Genomic DNA, 14,114 nt, shown 5'->3' on the forward strand with positions numbered 1-14,114 from the left:
TGTTAGTTCATTAGAAGCTGTAATCAGTTTTCAGGAATCTGTTTTGTTTTTATTTGTCTTGGTGTATTTCTTGCATGACTGTATGGCGGATGAGCCTTGGTGCATTGAAATCTACCTTTAAAACACTTCTCATTTATCACACAGTTCCTCTACCTAGAAATTCCCAGTGCAACTACTGCTAATGTTTGATAAGATTTGTACCTGGTAGATTCTAAATTACATTAATGCATAAAGCCAGCAATGCCAGGCTCCCTATTGTTACAGTTATTAAAGCTGTAACTGAAATGATATCTTTCATATTGATCTTCACCGAGCAGCTCTTATCCACAAGCTTTGTTTCACATTAAAGACACTAATGACTGTCTCCACAAAATGAGCTGCTTAATAGTCAGAAAAAGTTAAATGGGGAAAAAAAAAAACTTTGATAGCCACCTTTGATAGCTCTTCATTCCAACATCTCTCATAGCCACAAAGTGCAAGCTAAGCTAAGTTGCACCTTTTAATAAAATGTCTTAAAAGGAATCAATGGGATTTCTCACAAAGCTTAATTTCCAGCGAGATATATTATTTAAATGTTTGTATTCCTTTCCTTGAGAGCTGATGTCCTTGTGTCACAGCCAATGTTTTCCTGTAATTTTCAAGATACCTTTTTTCCTTCTGTTTTTAAAGCCCTAGTTTGGTTTATTACAATATTGGAATGTATATTAAAAATATGGGTCTGTTTCTCTTCTTATGTTTGACCTGGTTTCCTCTGGCACAACCCGGGCTGTAGTTACCAGAAGTGGGTGTCCAATGGCACCATTGTATTCTGTATGTGGACAGAACACCAACCAACACTCTCCCAATAGTAGATGGGGAGGGACAGACCAGTTGGAAAATGCACCTCTTCAAGGCAAGCTTTTGCCACTGAGATTATTATGAAGCCATGGATAGATTTTAAAATGTCCTCATCATTGGAACCCTTGTGGGAGAGTGGCTGCCTGGCCTTTCATGTGTGGATATCCCCTACTAATACAAGTGGCCTCCCCAGATGCAGAATTTGGCAAATGCATCTGAAGGCCTACATCTTTACACTAGCTTTTGAGAAGGTAAGCCTCTGACAAGGGCCAAGGTTTGTGGGGGGGTTGGACTTGGTTTTATTATGATTGGGGTTTGGGATTTTTGTTAGTTTGCTGGTTGGATTTTTTGTTTTGTTTTTGGGGTGGAAAGCAGTTTCTGGCTTTCCTTCTGGATTTGATTATTTGTTTTTTAATTTTTGCAAAGGCACCTAGAAACCAAGATGAGTATATTCATTACAAAACTAACAAACTAAACTTCTTTGTTTTACCTGAACCAGCCTACTGTAAGACATTTGACATATGATATCTATTTAAAGAACAGGATAACAAAAATGCAAACAAATTCTCAGGCTGGCCAATAGCAGATTCTCATGGAAAAAGTAGACCATTAAGTTTTAATGACTCCTTTATACATACAAAATGTTCAGTTCATAGGAAAGAAAGTAATGATATTTTGGAATAGATCAAGCTACTTCATATTAGATATAAAATCGTAAGAACATAAGAACAGCCATACTGGGTTAGACCAATGGTCCATCAAGTTCAGTATCCTGTCTTCTGACAGTGGCCAATAATTGATTATTATTCATTCTACTGCAAACTATAATAATGCAATAGAAACTTCTCCTACATGACCAGTTCAGAAGATGGGTCCCGGCAGGAGGAAGGAGACTAGTAGGTAAAGGCAGGGAGAAGAAGAGGAATTCATATTGACAGAGAAGCAGGGGAGAGCCCTGGGGGCAGGAGGCAGTGCAGAGATATAGGCATGGTCTACACTACAGAGTTAGGTCGAAGGAAGCCACCTTAAGTTGACCTGTTAATGTATGTGTCTACACTACCGGGTCCTTTACTCCGACCTAAGTCACCTCTAATGTCGACTTCTGTAATTCACCTCTGCGAGAGCCGAAGCGCTTAATTTATTTTCATGGGTCGACTGCGAGGTAGTGCAGATACATTATGCAATTTGACTTAATTGGCCTCCAGGTGGTGTCCCACAATGCTCATCTGTGACCGCTCTGGAGATCATTCTCAACTCTGCAGCACTGCAGCCAGGTACACAGGAAATAGTCCTTCCCCTGCTAAAGATCCAGGAATTTTTGATTTCCCATTTCCTGTTTGATCAGAATTGGAAGTGTGCCAGCTTGAGCACAGCTGATCATGGAGACTACACGCCCCAAACATGCTCCAGTCTGGTCTGCACAGGAGTGGTGGATCTCATCCTGTGTGGGGAGAAGAGTCTGTGCAGGCAGAGCTCCGATCCAGCAGAAGAAACGCTGACATCTATGCAAATTCACTCGTGGAATGGGGGAGAAGGGCTACACGAGGGACACACAGCAGTGCCATGTGAAAATAAAAGAACTTCGCCGAGCATACCAGAAGGCAAGGCTGAACCCCACACATGCCGGTTCTACAATGAGTTGCATGTGATTCTCGGGGGTGACCCTACCAGTACCCCCACAACCAACGTGGACACCTCACAGGTGTGTGAGTCTAGGAACAACAGGGAGAACAATATGGTGGATGAGGAAGAGGAGGAGGAGGAGAATGGGAGACAGGCAAGTAGTGGATCCATTCTCCCTGAGAGCTAGGAAATATTTTTAACCCTGGAGCTCTGAGGTTCACAGGACATCATCGTGGCCAACTGTGATGCCAGGGAAGGCACCTCTGGTGAGTATACAGTTACAATCAAAGTCCAGCTAAACTTTAGCGGGCACACACATTTGGTGGTATTGCATGTTTACTGTGAAGAAAAAGCAAGGTGCCGTGGCTCTCTGCTTACAAGAGGCTGCTCCAGATACGCAGAGGATGGCCTCTGGAAAAGAGTGTTTATGTATTGGGATAGCCCGGAAATCCTCCATGGATATTTCTAGGAAACTTTCATGGAGGTACTCTGCAATCCTTTGCAGACATTTTCTTGGCAGGGCAGTCTTATTTCTTCCATCATTGTAGGACACTTTCCCACACAACTCCTGAATTAATTCTGCTGGCATCATTGCAGTACAAAGCATAGCAGCATAAGGACCAGATCTGTTCCCAGACGATTGCAGCATCTCCTTCCTTTCTGCCTCTGTTGCCCTCAGGAGACTGATATCACATAAGGTCACCTAGAGGAAAGGGGGAAGTTCTCATTAAAAGTGCTCTTACAAGGGGAAAAAAAGAGCATGTAGCAGCCACTAATGTGCCTTTACTGTGCTCGGCATGGCTTGGCAAGTAGTTTAAGTGGCTGATAGGGGACTGGGGCCCCACATGTGAGATTCTGCAATTTGGGAGTGAAAACATCCCCTTCCCCCCCCCCCGCCACCCCATCCATAAACAGCTTCCCGTGGTGCTACGGGGAGGGGCGGTTGTTCGACTAGCTACCTCTGCTCCCAACATGAGTCTGCCATAAACTTAATTAAAAGTGTGGTCACCCATGACTCGGGGGGTGCGAGGGTAGGGTAATCACCATGGCTGGAACAGCAAAATGGTGCAATGAACGGTTATGGATTCTGATTGTTATGGCTTGCACCTAGTGTAATAAGAGTTGTTTTTTTTTGTTTTTTGTTTTTATGAAAACAGCCTTGCTATGGAAATATTTTATGCATGTACAATGGTCCCTTTCTTTTTATCCATGACTGACAGCTGGAAAAGTGTCTTTCGGTGTGTCATCAACACCTGAAAGCAGACTTTCGCTGATTAGAAGGAGGAGAAAGAGAATGCAGGAGGACATGTTCACCGAGATAATGAACGCCTCCTGGACAGCTTTGCAGGCAGCTATAACCATGGGGATGTTCCCTTCACTAAAGTCCAACCTTGTCAGTAAACTTCTCCAGCGCCCTTTTAAACAACCAAAGACACATTCAATCACCATTCTGCACTTGCTGAGCCCATAGTTGAGCCGTTCCTTACTGCTGTCCAGACAACCGGTGTATGGCTTCATGAGCCATGGGTGCAACGGGTAGGCTGGGTCACCCAGGATACCTATAGGCATCTCAACATTGTCAATCTTCATTTTGTGGTCTGGAAAGAAAGTCACGGATTTCAGCTTTTAGAACAGACCCGAGTTCCTAAAGATGCATGCGTCATGAACCTTTCATGACCATCCTACACTGATGATCCACCAGCACTTGCAACACCATTGAAAAGTATCCCTTTCGTTTATGTACTCTTTGGCAAGGTGGTCTGGTACCAAGATGGGGATATGCGTGCAATCTATCACCCCACTGCAATTAGGGAATCCCATCGTGGCAAAAACATCCACTATGTCCTGCACATTTCCCAGACTCACTACCCTTCATAGCAGAAGTCGATTAATGGCCCTGCACACTTGGAGCACAGCAGCTCCCACGGTTGATTTATCTACTCCAAATTGATTCCCCACTGACCGGTAACTGTCTGGCATTGGAAGCTTCCAAATAGCAATCGCCACTTGCTTCTCCACCGTCAAAGCAACTCTCATTTTTGTGTTGCTGAATTGCAGGGCACGGGAAAGCTCTTCACAAAGTTCCTGGAAGGTGGCCTTCCCCATTTGAAAGTTCTGCAGCCACTGCTCGTCATCCCATGCCCGCAAAATGATGCGGTCCCACCAGTCAGTGCTTAGGACCAGAAACGGCTCTCAACAGAGTGCAGCTGCTCTGTGACTGTCAGCAGCAACTGTGAATTGTTTTTTTCAATGGCTTGCAGGAGGGCTGCTTGCAGGACATCACTATGTTCCATGCAGTGGACCCTACTTCGGCTCTGGAAATACTGCAGAAGAAGGTGCGAGGTGTTTGAGATGCTCACAGCAAGAGTGCACAAGTGAGCAGGCTCCATGCTTCTGGGGTTATGGAGTACGCATGGCAGGTTTAAGGCATGAAAACCACTGGGTTGTTTGCTGTTGATATGAGGGAGGGAGGACAGTGCATCATGGGATGCCGACGCAATGTTCCCATTCTCCCCTGCGACAATGTTTTGTTCCCATGAGGCATTGCACAAACTTCCCAAAACACACTGCGGCAAGTTGCACTTTGGGATAGTTACCCATGATGCACTGCTTTGTGCATTGATCCAGGCACTACTAGTGAGGACACACTCTATCGAGACAATGAGCATGGTGTGGCCACGCACAATTGACTTAATTAATTTGGTGGCTCGAAGTTGAATTAGATAAAGTCAACTTAATTTTGTAGTGTAGACAAGCCCATAGTCACCATGTAGCCTTTGCCCCATTTCCCAAGATCCACACGGATCTTACTTCTGCCATTTGAGCAAACTCCAATGGAAGGAGTTGGATGAAAGTCTGTGAAGGGATATGTTCTGGCTGCTCATTATTTATTACAGTTTTAGTTTTAGGTTTCAGAAACAATAAAGGAAACTGCTAAATATGAAAATAACCTTAATTAACAAGTAATTAGAATTATCTGCTTCACATTATTCAAAACACAAATTGTGTTGACACTTGTACCCAGAAATGATAACTTAATAAACAAAGTCAAGATGCCTCATAAATAAAATGCTGCTCTTTGCTGGTTATATTCATTCAGTCTGAGCTACTCACACCAGAGACATCAAGGAAATTATCTTTATTAAACTCACAGTTACAACAGAAAGACTAGGTCCCAAATCTCCAGTGAATGATGCATTCCAAACAACAAAAATGTAGGAGAATTAAAGTGGTGAAATATCTGATCAAAAAACACTCCTAGTAGCAAAAAAAGTCAATATATAAGGTTACCAAACTGATTTCCAATAATCCCAGATCAGCTCTTTAATGAGATTTTATTACTCAGGAACGATGGCCTCAGGTTGCACAAAGTACTGTATTATCTCATAAATTAATGCAAAATAACCCAAATAGATCACCTACCAACTCACTGTTAGTCAAGTATCTGGGATCGAGCCAAATCACTAATGGCACCCATGCAAATATCTGTCATATAAGTGTTCTTATATTTTCTAGGGAGCTACCAGTTTTTGAGAGGTACAGGAGGAGGATTATACCTGATTGTTGGAGGGAGATTCATATGGGAAAGAGACCTTGAAGATCATGGGGCACAATCTAGTGCACAGCGATTATATATGATGATGATATTTAAAACAGATTGGGCCTGTGTTTACTGATCATCACTGTCTGTTTTCCAGGACTCTTGCCTTCTTAAAAACCATACACATTCCCCACTGTTCCCAAAAGGCTCATATCACTAGGTAAATAAGTGTCAACAGCTATAGAGTTAGTATTAAATCCAAGGCCTTGATTTTATGCAATTAAAGTCAATACCTTTGCCATTGACTTCAGTGAGCATAGGATCGAGCCCTACATGCAGTGGCTTTTTTAAACATAGGCTGAAAATGTCTTAAATTGTTTACAAAAATAAAAATATTCTTAACAGAAAGTCATTCAAGAAAATTACTTTATAAAGAAAAGTAAAGGGTAACATTTTCAAAAGCACCTAAATGACTTCTGAACCTAATGACTATTTTCAAAAGAGATGTAGGTACTTAAAGATGATTGCCAATCCCTACTGATAGGGATGTTTTGTTGTGGACCTTAATGGAGCCAGGATTTCACGCTAAGAGTCTACGACCATGTCTACACTAGGCACTTTTGCCACTGTAGCTATATTGGTTAGGGGTATGGATTTTTTACAACATTTTTATACTGGGAAAAAAAGCTCTAGTGTAGATGCAGTTATATCAGCTAAACAAGTGCTTTTGATGGTATAGTTATTTTGTTCAGGTGGCAAGTATAAGTTATACCAGCAAAATCACTCTTTTGATAATATAAACTGTTTCCACATTAGGAGGGTTTGCTGGTATAGACTAGGCATGTCACTTTTTAAACAGGGACTAAGTGTTAATCACTTAGGCACTTTTGAAAATCTTAACCTAAACCTTACACAATAAGGTGTTAAGGAAAGGGAGGGAGAAAGGTGGGAGAGGGCACCCCTGTATCAGCACTAGTGCTAATGATGCAGGTAACACAGGACCATTTTCTACTGTTGTTTCTCTTTCAAAGTGCAACTTTACTGCTATCAAAATGTAGCTTTTCTTTTTAACTGAACTTTCTTTTAACATCAATGTTATGTCTTTTCAGCCTTAGCTCCAGGTGATTGTTTGCTGCTTTAGTTATACTCAGTTGGCCAGAGTTTCAAAAAAGCTCAGCAGAAAACTGTTCCCACTGAGAACAGTACGTGTGTTTAATCTAATTTCCCTATTCTGGATTGTCTGGAATATTTTCCAAATGACATGTAAGCAGGACTGTAATGCATACTACAAGGTCTGCAGCGCTCATCATCTCTAGGGTAGCTCCTCATTTTTAAATTTCAGTGGATGTAGAAAGTACAAGCCGTCTTTGCACGTGTATAACTGTCCTGTTCACTTTGGCAGACAGCACCAACACAGACCACAACATTTACCTCAGAGATGCTGTCATTCTTCTCTAATTCGTGTTGTGTTGATGAGCTGCAGAAACTTGCAAAATCAATAAAAATAGAAACTTCAGAATAGAGTTTGTAACCATTAACTTCTCTTGTGTGATTTTTTCCCCTCCGTTTTCACTCTTTGACATTGAGACTGAGCTTTGTGCCTGACTTTTAGCCCTTGGCAGTATAGTGTGGAGTTGAGATATCACTGAGATGTAGAGCACACATCATAAGAGAAAATGTGTAAAAACTGAAATGACATGGCAGCTGAAGTAGCTTGTTGCTCAGCTTGGTTGCATGTTTGAGTAGGGAATGAGAGGAAAATTGTGATATGTAAGAGAATAACACTCGACAGGATGTATGGTTGTAAGGTATACGGATGCTCAATCATGTTGTGAGGCAGAAGGCTAAAGGACAAATGCCTTCAGTGTCCTCACAGCCTAAATATATCCACCATCAAAGCAGATAGTGTTAGACCCCATACAAAAATCACTTATAAAGCATATGTAAGCAATTTTAAGACTAGAAGAGAGTCCAAAGTATAATCAGAATGCTTTTAGTACCTATTATACTTTCAAACATTATTTTAAATGTAACAACATACATTTTCAGAAAAGCACACACAAATTGTGCACCTGTTTTGCATGCACACGTACCATAGATATATTCATTCTCGTGGGTTGAATACAAAATAACCAGGGGGCGAGAAGCAGGGGGGTCGGATAGGGGGCGGGGTGGGGCCGGGCCACGCCTGGCTGTTTGGGGAGGCATCGCCTCCCCTAACCGGCCCTCCATACAATTTCCAAAACCTGATGTGGCCCTCGGGCCAAAAATTTTGCCCACCCCGATCTAAACTGTGGCTGAAATGGCCCTTTGAATACCCCACAGAAACGCATTTTTAAAAAATGTATTCAGAGATCTATTTAACTTTGATAATTAGTTCCATGTAGAAAATAGTTTTGGAGGCACTTTCTATTGCAATGTATAGTAAATCACTGAAGGAATTAGGATCCATTGAGCCTTAAGTCTTCCATTGTTTTCAAATGGGTTTAAGTATATAAGATTAGAGAGATGACACAGTGGGCCTGATTCTCCACTACTGTGCTACTTATGTTGTGTTTGCCCGTACAAAGTGACTGTAAAATGCTGCTTGTCTGATTTGACAGCATTTTGCACATCTGTAAATGACCATATGAGGTGCAAGGCTTTGGAAAAATCAGGCTCTTTAATTTTTTCCATGCTGTTTTCTTTACTTTTTAAATAAAACAGGTATATTGAAATAGCAGTTCTGTATCTTACTGATATAGAGTATGACACAACATAGTTCAGAACAGTTATACTTTACTGCTGAGGAGAAGTCAATGGTCAGTAAAATGCTTGACCACAGTGGTTTTATATATACGATGAAGCTTGCCAGACTCAAGCTTTGATGAACTCTCAGTGCAAGAGTCCAGATTCATGGGCCTGCCATCCACCCTTTCTCTAATCCTGAAGAATTCAGCCTCAGCAACATGTAGGAAGATCAGACCAGCAAATTGTAACTGTCTTGATGGGAAGTAGAAGATAGGTGATCTCTCAAATAACTAGGACCTAGACATTTTAAGGCATTGTAGGTTCTAACTGATACCTTGAATTGAGGTCAGAAGCAAATAGCTAACCAATGCAGAGCATAGCACGTTGGTGAGATATGCTCATTGTGGCTTGCCCAACTCAAAAGATTGGTCACCCCAGATGAAGCTCCTTTTTGCTTTTCAAAGGTTACCACAAGGGAAGTTCATTGCATTAATCTACCTTTAAGATTATGAAGGTATTGATTACCATTGTGAGGTCTTTATCAGGGAGGAACCGTCACAGACTGGGCCAGCTATCAGTCAGAAAAAGACACTTCATCTCATTGCTGTCATCTGGATTTTAAGTGTGGCAATAGATCAATGTGACTGTAACTCCAAGCAGAGGTTGGACATACACCTCTAATAGAAGGCCTGCTCCTAGACCAAGTACAATCCATTAGATATTTCTCCATTTCTATTCTGTGCCATATAATACTGTGCCATTCTGCTCTCATTCATGTTGCTCTCTCATTCTGCTCTCATTCATTCAATAAAGATTGGAAAAACAAGGAGAAAACTGTATCAAGATGCTGTTTTGAAGCCTTCATTGGACATGAGAGAGACATCAACACACTTGTAAATAACCAGTTTCTCATACAAGTTTTGTCCCCTCCCACAAATATGTATCTATACTTCTTGTGACTTTGCTGTCAATGCAATGGCAGTGTACTGAAATGTGTTCGAAGTACTGTATTGCATTTATACACTGCAGAATTTTCTAACAGCAACAGATGTTTCTTTATTTTTTTATTACTTGTAAGTTGGTTGACTTTTCTATCATCGCAGTGTAAAGAAAATCAAATCAGTGGCAATTTCCAGTCTGTTTAGATGCTTCAGAAGTTTCAAACAGAATAATTCCATTTCTTCTTTTCTTTATCTACTATATTAAGGATATGTGCCTTTTACTGTCAGTGTCATGCAGCAAGCAGAAAATCAGATGAGTCCAAACAGTTTATATGCATGGACTACTTTTCTGGAATCAGGACATTAAACAGAATGTATTGTATATTTTGAAACATATTCTTATTTGCTTACCTAACTTAGCACAAATAGTGCACAAAGACAACACAAGTGTTTTGCAGTCATGCCTCTCAGCCTTTCAAATAACAAACAGGAGACAGTGGCCTCTTTAACATGTAAGACAGAGACACAAAATAAAGGACACTAAATAGCTGGCAAATTGCTTGAAATAATTTTGTGACTTTTTAAAGCATTTTTCTAAATTCCATTTCATTATTTAGCATTTAGGTTGTGCATTTATGCCATGTTGCAGCCTTTCCACGGCCAGGAAACAGCCCATCTGTTCAAAGGCAATGTCTTTCACCTTCAAGGTGTGCTCATAAGTATAGTACCAGGGGTCTCAGTTTGTTTATTGTTTTTGGTAGGAATTTCTGCACCTCTTGGGCATCGAACCTCACACCTAGACTTCTGACCACCCTAGTACAACAATCAGGCAAAGAGAGTCAATCGGGTCCTGGAGCAGTACTTACGCTGATTCCTAAATTACCACCAGGACAATTGGCTGGTGCTCATTCCCCATACAGAATGCTCCTAAAATAAGTCCATACATGCCACCAACCAGTAGAACTCTTTCTTCGTGAATTATGGTTTCCACCCTTAGTATCACCCCAAAATCCCCCTTGACTCGCCAGTGCCCATCATTACTAACTGTTGTGACTGCACACATCCACCAAGTATGTCAAGAACTCAAGCACCAGTTAGAAGAGGCTAAAACAGCATACATATGTCATGCCAACCGATACCATCAGCTGACCCCCAATCTCAACTTAGGGGATAAGGTTGGGCTCTTTGAGGAGGGCATCTTGGGTGGAAAAAAAAACACTGGAAAGGGTGACCCTAAGGTTGTGTTGGCCTGGTGTCAACAAGGAATTGTAGGACTATTGTGCTTCATGCCCTGAATCTCAACGGATGAGCCTGAGGAAGATTCCTAAGGTCCTGCTAGATTCCCTCCCTCTGCTAGGGATGGATTTAATAGGCCAGCTTGAAAAAAACATAGCACAGACCCAATATATCTTAGTGATCATGTACTATGCCACATGCTACCCCAAGGGGGTACCCCTTTGCTCCACAAATGCTGCAGTCATCACCACCAAATTGATGAAAATATTTACCCGGGTAAGGATCCCTAAAGAGATAATCACTGACCAGTGAACAAATTTTATTTCACAGCTAATGAAGGTGATGGGCAACTCGCTAAAGATGAAAGATCTAACATCCGTCTGTCACCCACAGACCGATGGGTTGGTTTGGCAGACAACCCCAGGGAATGTTAGATCTGATTCATGAAACTTGGGAGGGACAGGAGTTAAGATCCACCAGCGATGATGGATTAGCCCCTGGGCAAAAAAGGTCTGTGCCCATGGGCCCGGCCAGTTGGGGGGCCCTGGAAAAATGGGCACCCTCATTCCTGACCCCGCTCCCCCATGACGGCCCTGTGCTCCTTCTAGGGAGTGGGGTTGGGGCACAGGGGCTTGCCCCATTCTGGCCACTTGCCCGGTGCTCCTGCCAGGCAGTGGGGGAAGCCCTGCTCCCCAACAGGAGCACCGGACAGCCCCATTTCTCCATCAGGAGTGCTGGGGGAGGGGGGGGGGACTGCAGGTGGAAGGGGAAGGGAGGGGCCCACACTTGCTCTGGCCCAGGGCCCCAAAACACTGTAATCCACCTCTGCCCACCAGCTCAGTACAGTATATATTACTACTAAAAGAAAATCTAAAGTCCATGGGAACATTTGCAAAGGAGAACTTACTGAAGGCGCAACAAGACCAAGCAACAAGGTGCCTGTGTCTGAGAATTACAACAGGGAACCAAGTGTTACTCTTGCTACCTACATCCGAATCCAAGCTGTTGACATGTTGGAAAGGGGCCCTTTGAAATAGTGAGATGGGTTGACACGGTAAATTCTGAAGCTTGCCAACCCAAGAAGAAAAGAGCCACCCAAATATATCATGTCAACCTACGGAAAGCATGGAAAGACTGCATCACTCCATTCCTCGTGAGCCCAAACCCAGCCCCTTTGCTACAACAGCTCCCTATCCGAAGACAATGTCAGTTGGGAAAAGACTTACAGCCCAAACAGGAACAGAAGATACACAGGCTCATCAGTGCATTCCTCTCTACGTTTTCAGTGACCCCAGGCCAGACTCACCTAGTGTTCCACTGTATAGAGACCGAACCTGGACAGAAAGTGTGAGACCACTATCCTGAAAATGAGAGACTGTGCAGCAAGAGCTACATGTTAACCATGTGGGTCATCAAAGAGCCACACAATGAGTGGCAGAGTCCAATAATACTTGTGCCCAAACCAGATGGCTCAACACAGTTCTGCACAGACTTTCAAAAAGTTTATGCAGTTTCCAAATTCGATGCCAATCCTAAGCCATGAATCGAAGAATTGCTGAAGAGGCTGGGGGCTGCCAGGTACATATCCATCCTTGACCTAACCAAGGAATATTGGCAGATTCCCCCTCACCCCTGAATATAGACTGAAGATGGCCTTCTATACATGCTTAGGCTCATTTCAGTTTAGAACCATGCCATTTGGTCTGAATAGGACCACCACAATGTTTCAGCAGTTAGTGAACAAGATATTGTGCCCATATAGTCAACACGCAGCTACTCACACTGATGATATTGTCATCTAGAACAGGACCTGGGACAACCACGTAAAACAGCTCACAGCATATTTACAGGTATTTCAGGAAGCTGGGCTGACAGTCAATACATCTAGATGTCGATTAGTCAACTGGAAAGTGAACTACGTGGGATACACTGTGAGAGCGCAATGGTTACACCGATTAGTAGAACAGGTAAAGGCCTTGTCAGAATGCCTGATCCCCGCTACAAAGAAACAGGTACACTGCTTGCTGGGGCTACCAGACTACTGTAGGTGGTTCATCCCTGACTTGGCCACAATAGCTAGCCCCTTAACAGACCTAGAAAAGAATGACTCACCCAGGATGATCTGCTGGACCAAGACCTGCAGTAAGGCCTTCCAGGCACTAAAAACACTAAAAAACTGTTTTATTTCACACTAACTTTCAAAACTTTTTCTTTTACAAATATGTGTGGGGCACCAACTCAGAGTCATACTGGAGCAAGAAGTAGAGGGAGAGCATCCTGTCCTATATCTTAGCAAGAAGCTGTTTCCTCAATGTAAGTGGGGGAATGGTCCCACTATTGTGGGGAACTTTCCTGGCTTATACATTACCCCAGTAGAATGGGCTAGCGAAAGGATCTGAGTCCTCGCTCCCACTCTCTTTACTCAGCGGCCCTACTCTCCTTTGTGGCAGAGTCCTCGTAACCCCGACAAGGCTGGGTCAAGGATTCCTGGGGGGCTCAACCCCCAATCTTGTTGTGGTCACTTAGGACAGGGGCTAAGGAGTCTCCACTCTGGAATACTCTCTCCTCAATGGATGCTTCCCTGATCCATAGGGTTGCCAGGCATCTGGTTTTTGACCAGGACGCCTGGTCGAAAAGGGACCCTGGCTGACCAGGCCTTTAAAAGTTCAGTCGATGGCGCAACGGGGCTAAGGCAGGCTTCCTTGGCGCCGTGCAGCTCCCGGAAGTGGCCGGCAAGTCCCTGTGGCCCCTAGGCACAGGGGCAATCAGGGAAGCTCTGTGTGCTGGCCTCACCCCCAGCGCTGGCTCTGCAGCCACCTTTGGCCAGGAACCACAGCCAATGGGAGCTGTGGGGCCAGCACCTGCAGGTGCAGGCACCGCGCAGAACCACCTGGCCACGCCTTTGCCTAGGGACCGGACATGCTGGCTGTTTCCGGGAGCAGCGCCTTAGCCCCGTTGCGCCACCGACTGGGAGCTGCCTGAGGTAAGTGCCACCTGGCAAGAGCCAACGCCACAACCCCCCTGCCCCAGGTCGGAACCCCCACCCCACACCCAAACTGCCTCACAGAACCCGCACCCCACCCACACATCAACCCCTTGCCCCAGGTCAGAGCCCCATCCAGCATCCAAATTCCCTCCCAGAGCCTGCACCCCGCACTCCCTCCCACACTGCCATCCCCTTCCTCAGCCCTGATCCCCCTCCTGCA

At 43.8% G+C, this 14,114-nt stretch overlaps 1 protein-coding gene across 1 annotated transcript in view; it reads left to right on the plus strand.

Annotated features, from left to right (window-relative positions):
* ARHGAP15 (Rho GTPase activating protein 15) overlaps positions 1 to 14,114 on the plus strand; it is a 464,546-nt gene that overhangs the window by 34,967 nt on the left and 415,465 nt on the right. The gene's annotated exons all lie outside the window — the stretch shown is intronic.

This window comes from Emys orbicularis, chromosome 11 (genome assembly GCF_028017835.1).
Source record: "Emys orbicularis isolate rEmyOrb1 chromosome 11, rEmyOrb1.hap1, whole genome shotgun sequence".
In the NCBI taxonomy this organism is placed as follows: Eukaryota; Metazoa; Chordata; order Testudines; family Emydidae; genus Emys; species Emys orbicularis.